At 41.7% G+C, this 9,987-nt stretch overlaps 1 non-coding gene across 1 annotated transcript; it reads left to right on the plus strand.

Moving 5' to 3' along the window:
- The first annotated feature begins 8,740 nt into the window (after nt 1–8,740).
- LOC116466219 (small nucleolar RNA U13) lies at nt 8,741–8,844 on the plus strand. The gene has a single exon (XR_004247457.1). It is a non-coding gene; the product is annotated as a small nucleolar RNA U13 (small nucleolar RNA).
- The last annotated feature ends 1,143 nt before the right edge of the window (nt 8,845–9,987 follow it).

Below are 9,987 nucleotides of genomic sequence, written 5' to 3' on the forward strand. Positions count from 1 at the left end.
GTCTTACTCTGTTGCCCAGGCTGGAGTGCAGTGGCATGATCTCGGCTCACTGCAACCTCTGCCTCCTGGGTTCAGGCGACTCTTTTGCCTGAGTAGCTGGGATTACAGGTGCCCGCCACCACGGCCAGCTAATTTTTTGTATTTTTAGTAGAGATGGGGTTTCATTATGTTGGCCAGGCTCGTCTCAAACTCCTGGCCTCAGGTGATCCGCCCACCTCGGGCTCCCAAAGTGCAGGGATTACAGGTGTGAGCCACGGCGCCCGTCTCATAGCTCTTTTAAAAAGTGAAAAGTGTTGTCTTAAATAATGAAGGACATAATCAAAGTTAACATAAAGCATAGAAAATTACTCTGATAAGACACAAAATCTTGGTTTCCTGGGCAGATCACTCAAAAGAGAAGGATAACCTCTTTCTCTTATAATCTCTTATTAAGAGCAGACCAATAATCCAAGGAAACTTTGTCATTTTTAATATAGAGAAAGCTAAATTCTAGTTTCGCACCAGTGTACTTTTGGTGTACAATTTTACTCTTTCTAGTGTACTTTTTTTATTTTTTAAAACCCTTATAAATAAACCTATCCAATCTTAGTCAGCTTTGACCACGAGATAAAATTCCTTTTCCAAGATTCCTTTTCCACAAGCACTCTACAACTTTTTATATCCATTCAGTTTTTGTCTTCTACTTTTTATCTTTCTCATTCTGGAACAACCAGTCATTTTAATCTAGGATAAAATTACTCTCTTTTTCTCTTAACAGAAACACATCCTACATCGCTTGCATACTTTTTATGCAAAGTTGCTTCTCCTCACCCTTACAATTTCTAGTAGTTTTATTTACATATATTGATTATTATTTTTAACCATTAGTAACCTTTTTTTTTAACAGAGAAAACTAGGAAGTAGACAATTGTGGATTGTCTGTCACATACCAGCCGTCTGTGGCAGACTAGCATATTTTATGAATATATATCATCCGACAATTTTTATAGGTATATGCTTCTTCATAGTACAATTTTCCAATGTGGCAAAAAGAACATGTTTATTAATAGATCCAAATATATTTAGCTTGGCTGTACCATATAAAAATGAGAAACCAGAAGTATATAAAATTAAACTTATGCTTAATAATGAATGTTTCAGTAGTTTATCTTACTTAGAAATGATCTACATATTTAATGGATATCTATTATTTAACTTAGCATAACTCTAAGGTTCCAAGTTACTAAAAAGATTTTGGAAACTATTTTCAGGCAGACATACCATTAAACGTAGCTAGCCATCATCTCACGTTATTTCTCTGTTAAGTACTTTTATAGTCTACGCCTGTTAGGCAAGTATCACATAAGCAAAAACCTAAAAAGGTTCAATACATTGGTTTTTGTGTTTTACTGCTGTGCTTGATATGCATAAAGTAACGAATATCAAGTGACTCATTTTTACTACATCATTACTTGTACATTTGTTCTTAAAGTGAATTTATAATTTTTATAGTCTTTTTGTTGTTGTTTTGAGCTAGGGTCTCACTCCATTGCCTGGCTGGAGTGAATGAATGGCGTGATCTCCTCTCACTGCAGCCTCGACCTCCCAGGCTCAGGTGATCCTCCCACCTTGGCCTCTGGGGTAGCTGGGACGAGAGGCGCATGCCACCATGCCTGGCTAATTTTTTGTATTTTTTGTAGAGACAGGGTCTTACTATATTGCCCAGGCTGGTGTTGAGCTCCTGGGCTCAGGCAATCTGCCCACCTTGGTCCCCAAAGTCCTGGAATTACAGGTATGAACCACCACACCTGGCCAATTTTTATAATCTTAAATATCTAGTAAATATAATATTACCTCACTTGACTAGTAACCCCAAGTAGAATAAAAATGAGCATATCATACTTAATGATGAAAATTATAAGACATACTCATTTTTATTAAGCCAATAATACCAAATTAGTCTTATTTATCAAAGATTTACTCAATACATGTGAACTTGAAAAACATTTGGATTAGTTCTTATATTTCTAAGAGTTTTAGGAATATTAACTTTACTTAAGCATGTATTTATCGCTAAGTCAATTTAAACAGCATTCTTTTATAGGATTTCAGAAATTAATTCGATGGGGCCAGGCGTGGTGGCTCATGTCTGTAATCTCAACACTTTGGGAGGCCAAGGCAAGTGGATCACTTGAGGCCAGGAGCTTGAGACCAGCCTGGCCGGCATGGTGAAACCCTGTCTCTACTAAAAAATAAGAGAGGCCAGGTGTAGTGGCTCATGCCTGTAATCCCAGCACTCTGGGAGGCTGAGGTGGGAGGATCACCTGAGGTCAGGAGTTCAAGGCCAGCCTGGCCAACATGGCGAAACCCTATCTCTACTGAAAATACAAAAATTAGCTGGGTGTTGTGGTGCACACCTGTAATCCCGGCTACTCAGGAGGCTGAGGCAGGGGAATTGCTCCAACCCAGGAGGTAGAGGTTGCAGTTAGCCAAGATTGCGCCACTGCACTCCAGCCTAGGCAACAGAGTGAGACTACGTCTCAAAAAAAAAAAAAAAAGAGAGAGAGAGAGACAATAAAAATCTGTACGTTCTGTTTTAAAATTTTTAATTTTTAATTTTTAATTTTTTACAGAGTTTTGCGTTTTGCCCAGGCTAAAGTGGCACAATCTCAGCTCACTGCAACCTCCACCCCCTAGGTTCAAGTGATTCTTCTGCCTCAGCCTCCCGAGTAGCTGGGCGCCCACCACCATGCCCAGCTAATTTTTGTATTTTTAGTAGAGATGAAGTTTTGCCATGTTGGCCAGGCCAGTTTCGAACTCCTGGCCTCATATGATTCACCCGCCTCTGCCTCCCAAACTGTTAGGATTACAGGCATGAGCCGCCGAGCCCAGCCTGTCCTTACATCTTAAGAATCAAAATCAAAAGTGCTTCAACAGACTGTCATTTGGTGCCCTTCTTCAGGAGCCAGACTCATCAACGTGATCCCTAATCAGTCAGGAGTGAAGGCAAAGTCTTCAAAGTGAACACTTGAGGTCCTGGGTGAGCAGTTTTGGGAGTCCATTGATGAATCTGATCCTATCTGAGTCACAACACCATAACAGTTCAGGAAAAAATTATTCTGACACTTGTTACAATGATAAGGAAGACTTTATTCAGGACAATTACAATAGGTATCAAGACTCAATAGAGTAGAGAGACAGGGCTCAATTCCAAATACAGCAAGGACAAGTGGGGATTTATAACCAACTTTCAGAGTTGTGGAGTCTATGGATGGAAATTATGAAGATGAGACATCAACGGTAGGGAAATTCTTTTTTTTTTTTTTTTTTTTCCTTTTTGAGACAACGTCTTGCTCTGTTACTGTCACTCAGGCTGGAGTGCAGTGGCACAATCATGGCTCACTGCAGACTTGACCTCCTGGGCTCAAACAATCCTTTTATCTCAGCCTCCTGAGTAGCTGGGACCACAGGTGTGTACCACCATGCCTAGCTAATTTTTTAATTTTGTTTTTTTTTAGAGATGAGGTCTTGCTATGTTACCCACACTGGTCTTCAACTCTTGGCCTCAAATGATCCTCCTGCCTGGCACTCCCAAAGCGTTGAGATTACAGGCGTGAGCCACCATGCCCAGCCTATGGTAGGGAGATGATTGTTAAACCAACTTAAACAGGGCTCTTGCTAAAGCAGGCCAGGGTGATCAGGTATTAAGGATTGGGGATTCTCTCAATACTGACTTAATAGAATTCATGATACAACTGAACTATGCAGGCCTGGCGAGGATGGGAGCCAACATTGAGGCTAATTGAAAGGAGAAGAGAATTCAGAGGATTTTTTTTTTTTTTTTTTTTGAGATGGGGTCTCACTATGTCACCCAGGCTGAAATGCAGTGGTGAGATCTCAGCTCACTGCAACCTTCACCTCCTGGGTTTAAGTGATTCTCCTACCTCAGCCACCCTTGTAGCTGGGATTACAGGTGTGTGCCACCACATCCGGCTAATTTTTTTTAATTTTTTTTTTGTATTTTAGTAGAGACAGGTTTTCACTGTTGGGCACACTGGTCTCAAACTCCTGGCCTCAAGTGATCTGCCCACCTCAGCCTCCCAAAATGCTGGGCTTACAGGCATGAACTACCATGCCCGGCCCATTCAGAGGATCTTGACTAAAATTTGATCAAGGAGAGTCTTTGCCAGTCCCTACAAGGGGGGTCCGTATTTCCATTTTGCACTAGGCCCCACAAATTGTGTAGCCAATCCTGTACATAGCCCAGGTAGCATGAATACGTACACTATTTGTTTCCTTGGGATTCTATTTCCTCAGGCATTAGCTGGCGAAAAGTTTAGCCTAAGCATTCTTCTTGCCACAATCTGGTCTGCAGATCTCCTAGTGAACACATGCTTGGACAAAGCCAAGCACTTATCTCCCAAGAATGAAATAATTTTTAGCTATGGATTAGTTCCAATTGAGTTTATGCAGGAAAATATTTTCTATCTCTAGAGTGGCATGGTTCAGTTGATAATGTGCTAATTTAAATGACTAAGCAGAATGTTAACATCTCAGTTTGAAGGATCTGAGTGTGTGTAACTTGCTGATTCATGGCTTCTTTTGAAGAACTGGGAATTAACTGGCCTTACGTTTATATTACTAAAAAGTTTACCAAAGTGTGGCTGGGCGTGGTGGCTCACACCTGTAATCCCAGCTACTCAGGAGGCTGAGGCAGGAGAATCACTTGATCCCGGGAAGCAGAGGTTGCAGTGAGCCAAGACTGTGCCACTGCACTCCAGCCTGGGCGACAGAGCAAAACTCTGTCTCAAAAAAAAAAAAAAAAAAAAAAAGTTTACCAAAGTGAACAGAAATGAGGAGTTGACCTAAGGACAAATTTCAGTTCTTTACCCCCACCCGGAATGCAGAAGCAATCCCCCAAATTGCAGTTTTCCAGCTTCAAATACTCAAAGATCCAGCCTCCATCAGCCCCTCATAGCAAAGCTTTTGCTGCTGTAATTGTTATACTAAGATCCTTTGATTTTATTTTAGCCAAGCTTTATAGTATGCACTTTTCCTTTGAGTCATACTTTTCGGCCTTTGGAACTTGCCCTATGCTATGGTTTGAATGTGTTCTCCAAAGTTCATGTGTTGGGAAATTAATCCCTAGGGCAACAGTGTTGGGAGGTGGGGCCTAATAAGTGGTGATTATGATATGAGGGCTCTGTCTACATGAAGGGGGTTGGTTAGTTATTGTGAGAGTGGGCTTCTTTTAAAGTGAGTTTGGCCCCTCCTGCTCTCTCACACATGCTGTCTTGCCCTTCCGCCATGGGATAACATAGTAAGAGGGTCCTTGCCAGATGGAGACCCTTGATCTAGGACTTCTCAGCCTTCAGAACTGTAAGAAATAACTTAAAAATAATAATAACAAATTGCCCAGTCTGTGGTATTCTGTTATAGCAGTGGCTCATACCTGTAATCCCAGCCCTTTGGGAGGCCAAGGCAGGTGGGACACTTAAGGTCAAGAATTCGAGACCAGCCTGGCCAACATGGTGAAACCCCATCTCTACCAAAACTATGAAAATTAGCCAGGCATGGTGACGCATGCCTGTAACCCCAGCTACTCGAGAGGCTGAGGCAGGAGAATTGCTTGAACCCAAAAGGCAGAGATTGCAGTGGGCTGAGATCACACCATTGCACTCCAACCTGGGAGATAGAGCGAGACTCCATCTCAAAAAAAAAAAAGGCAGGGTGCGGTGGCTCACATCTGTAATCCCAGCACTTTGGGAGGCCGAGGCGGGTGGATCACAAGGTCAGGAGTTCGAGACCAGCCTGACCAACATGGTGAAACCTCGTCTCTACTAAAAATACAAAAATTAGCTGGGTGTGGTGGCATGCGCCTGTAGTCCCAGCTACTCAGGAGGCTGAGGCAGAAGAATCACTTGAATCTTGGGGGGCAGAAGTTGCAGTGAGCCGAGATTGCACCACTGCACTCCAGCCTGGGAGACAGAGAGAAACTCTGTCTCAAAAAAAAAAAAAGAATGGAAAAAGGACGGGTCTAGTTTTGTTTAAACAGGACCCAGGAATAAAGACCTGTTTTTAACTGTAGGCTGCTTTTGAATTAAGTTCAGTTCTGAGAATTGAATTCATTCAGATTAACCCTAGAGACCTAAAGGTTATTAGATTCCTAAAAGCTACTTACCTCCACAAGACCCAAATCGGGTAAGCCTGGAAGTTGACAAAGCAACAAAAGTGGTTCCTGACTCTAGAACTCCAAAGCAGCTCTTGACTCCCTAGACAACTTCAGTTTCCTCCAGGACTCACATAGAAGCAAGCCAAGTGGTTATTACATATCTAATTCAGTGTTTGAGTGAAATATGAGAGTGTCGTATTGGGTTAAAGGGCATAGGAAATCCTTTTTGTCACATCACGATGGCTCTTCATTTTATATTCTTTGAATAAGGAAGATTCCAGAAGTTACCCTCTCAACACAAATCACAATGGCTTCCACCATGGGCAGTGATGCTTGAGAAATGTCATGTTGCTTAACACTCAGACTTTTTGAACTATGCATCAATGTATTTGTGTAAAATACGACTATAAGGGCCCTTCATGCAAAGATGTCTACAAACATTTTCATTTTCTTGTAAATAATTACTGGAAAGGGAAAAAAAGCAATTAGAAGGAAGGACTTCAGCATCCTAAGTTCTTGTGCCCCGTCCAAATCTGCTTTCTAAAGTCTCTATGGGAAAACCAGAAATATCATTTTAATGGCCTGGGTGGGTTCTTGCATTGTAAGTATACAGAGCAGTATGTTGAGAAAGCTTAGTGCTCTGAATCACCCAATGTACTTTATACATTTATTTAGAGAAGAATAGTTTAGTTTTAATTATTTATGATAATAGCTCTCAGTGCACTAGTAAATGTCCTTTGGTGCATATTTTGTAAAAGTAATGAAGTCTTTGTAATGTGAGCTTTCTCTTCAGCTATAAGCTGCCCTCTTCTTTTGCTGAAGAACCAGGGCAGCAGAGTGTGTTTGTGTTTGTGTATAAGTGTGTATATAAATTACCAGGCTTGAGGTTTAGCAAAATGCTATTGAACTTAATTGAGGATTTCTAAGAATTATTCCTGGATGTACTCACTGTCCCATCTCCCAGTCATCCTCTCTTACAGCCATAGCCTTAGCAAATTGGCCAGAGAAGGCATCACCATGAGGGAGATGAGCAGCCTGTCCGAATATTTGTTTTTGTTGTTTTCTTTCAGTGTTTTTCTTATTGTTCTTCCTCTGTTGCAATAATCTATGATATTGTAATAAAACACATAGCTAGAAAGAATAGAAATCTATTGTATTTCCCTCTGGCCTAAGTTATATATACTATAGCTTATGGATAAGTCTTATTATGTCAAGGAATCTTCTCTTTTTTTCTTTTCTTTTTTTTGAGACAGAGTCTTGCTTTGTCACCCAGGCTGGTGTGCAGTGGTGTGATCTCGGCTCACTGCAACCTCTGCCTCCTGGGTTCAAGCTATTCTCCTGCCTCAGCCTCCTGCATAGCTGGGATTACAGGCACGCACCACCAGGCCTGGCTAATTTTTGTATTTTTAGTAGAGATGGGGTTTCACCATGTTGGCCAGGATGGTCTCGATCTCTTGACCTCATGATCCGCCCACCTCGGCCTCCCAAAGTGCTAGGATTACAGGCGTGAAGCACCGCGCCCAGCATAATTGCCTTATTTTCAAATGAGATCCTAAACTAATCATAGTCATTCAGACAGAACAATAGTTCCGGCAATGTCAAAATTATCCACCTACAGATTAGACATGGCTTCTGTGTGAGTGAAACATACTGACCAGTTTTGCTTCTTGTCTCTAGAAAAAAGAAATAAAGAGCCTTTCAGACATTAGATTTGAAGTAAATGGGCCACCCATGAGTTAAAACCAATGGAAGAAATCAGATAATCTGGATGGAAATCTGGGGGCTGATTCTTGTGGGACAAATGCAGTGCCTGGTTCCTGAAGCAACAATGCCAGAAGGGACATGTGGGGAACATGTCAGACTGAAGGCACCCTGCTCCATGTGGATGGGCACAAAATCGGCAGCAACTTCTAAAATGCGTGGCAATGCCACCTGCCCATCAAGGTTAGAATGTCAGTTCACAGATGCAACAGAAAAGACGAGATTGATCATGAAAATTGCTTTAACATTTCTTTTCTTTTTCTTTTTCTTTCTTTCTTTCTTTTTTTTTTTTTTTTTTTTGAGACAGAGTCTCACTCTATCTCCCAGGCTGGAGTGCAGCGGCACAATCTCGGCTCACTGCAACCTCTGCCTCCCAGGTTCAAGCTAATTCTCCTGCCTCAGCCTCCTGAGTAGCTGGGATTACAGGCACATCCCACCATGCCCAGCTAATTTTTGTATTTTTAGTAGAGATGGGATTTCACCACGTTGGCCAGGCTAGTCTCGAACTCCTAACCTCAGGTGATTCTCCTGCCTCGGCCTCCCAAAGTGCTGGGATTATAGATGTGAGCCATTGCACCCAGCTTTAACATTTCTATCTACAAAGTTTTCTTGTTAAATGGAAGAGGACCATTGCAGTCATCTATTGCCATGTAACAGATATCCCAAAACTTAATGGCTTAAACCATACCATTTTATTTATTTGCTTACAATTCATGTTAAAATTCATTAGTTCATCATGAGATCCCTCCACCAAGAAAAAAGCACAACTGTATTGATCACCTTTGGAGGATCCTAGGGAAACAACTGGCTAATTTAAAATCTGTTTAGATCCTTTTGTAGTTCATAGGCATGGTAATTGGGTGTTCACGTGCACGTGTGAGATGTGCCACGCTCCAGCCTTGTCACAACATCAGCATGTTACCTATCTAACATGAAAACAGTAAAATAAAACAAAATAAAAGTGGGTTAATAGAGAGGCAGAATTAAGAATTTATCTTGTCTTTACATATAATCTACCTGTCAGCATTGAAGAAACATTTGTCTACAAAAGTATTTCAGATAAAAAAGAAGCAATGTTTAAAATCACCATTTGTAACCCTTAATTAGCTACTGACCCTAGGCAATGACTATCAATGTCTGGTAATGTCATAAGAAGAGACTTTTGAACATTATCATGTGCCTCCTGATAGATGTGTGCAACATCACCCATTGAGTTGTGTTGCCAACAATAACAACAAAGCGTTGAATCTGATCGGGCCTTTAGTTCTAACTACCATTTCACAGGAAATAACAAGGAACACCGTAACACATTTTCTTTAAAAAAAAAAAACAGTGTAAGGATGGAATCAGCAAAATCTAGACTATGGGAAACTCAGTAAGTCAAAAAACCAAGTTTCTTCAATAAAAAAAATTTAAAAATAAAACAGAGAGAGTGATGGGGTGGATGGTAAATGGGTGCAGATGTGGGGAGAAAGTTAAAATACTTAGCAATCAATTGCAATGCATGGGCCTTATTTGGATCCAAACAAAAACTGTAAAAGAAGAAGAAAGCCAGGCACAGCAGATCACGCCGGTAATCCCAGAACTTTATTTATTTACTTATTTTTTTGAGAAGGAGACTCGCTCTGTCGCCCAGGCTGGAGTGCAGTGGCACAATCTTGGCTCACTGCAAGCTCCACCTCCCGGGTTCACGCCATTCTCCTGCCTCAGCCTCCCTAGTAGCTGGGACTACAGGCACCCGCCACCACGCCCAGCTAATTTTTTTTTGTATTTTTTAGTAGAGACGGGGTTTCACCGTGTTAGCCAGGATGGTCTCGATCTCCTGCCCTCATGATCCGCCCGCCTCGGCCTCCCAAAGTGCTGGGATTACAGGCGTGAGCCACCACGCCCGGCCAATCCCAGAACTTTAAAAGGCCAAGTAGATCACTTGAGCTCAGGAGTTCAAGACCAGCCTAGGCAACATGGTAAAACCCTGTCTGTACAAAAAGTACAAAAATTAGTCAGGCATAGTGGTGCATACCTGTAGTCCCAGCTACCCAGGAAGCTGAAGTGGGAGAATCTCTTCAGCCCGGGAG

Source organism: Hylobates moloch, unplaced genomic scaffold (assembly GCF_009828535.3).
Source record: "Hylobates moloch isolate HMO894 unplaced genomic scaffold, HMol_V3 SCAFFOLD_3, whole genome shotgun sequence".
NCBI lineage: Eukaryota > Metazoa > Chordata > Mammalia > Primates > Hylobatidae > Hylobates > Hylobates moloch.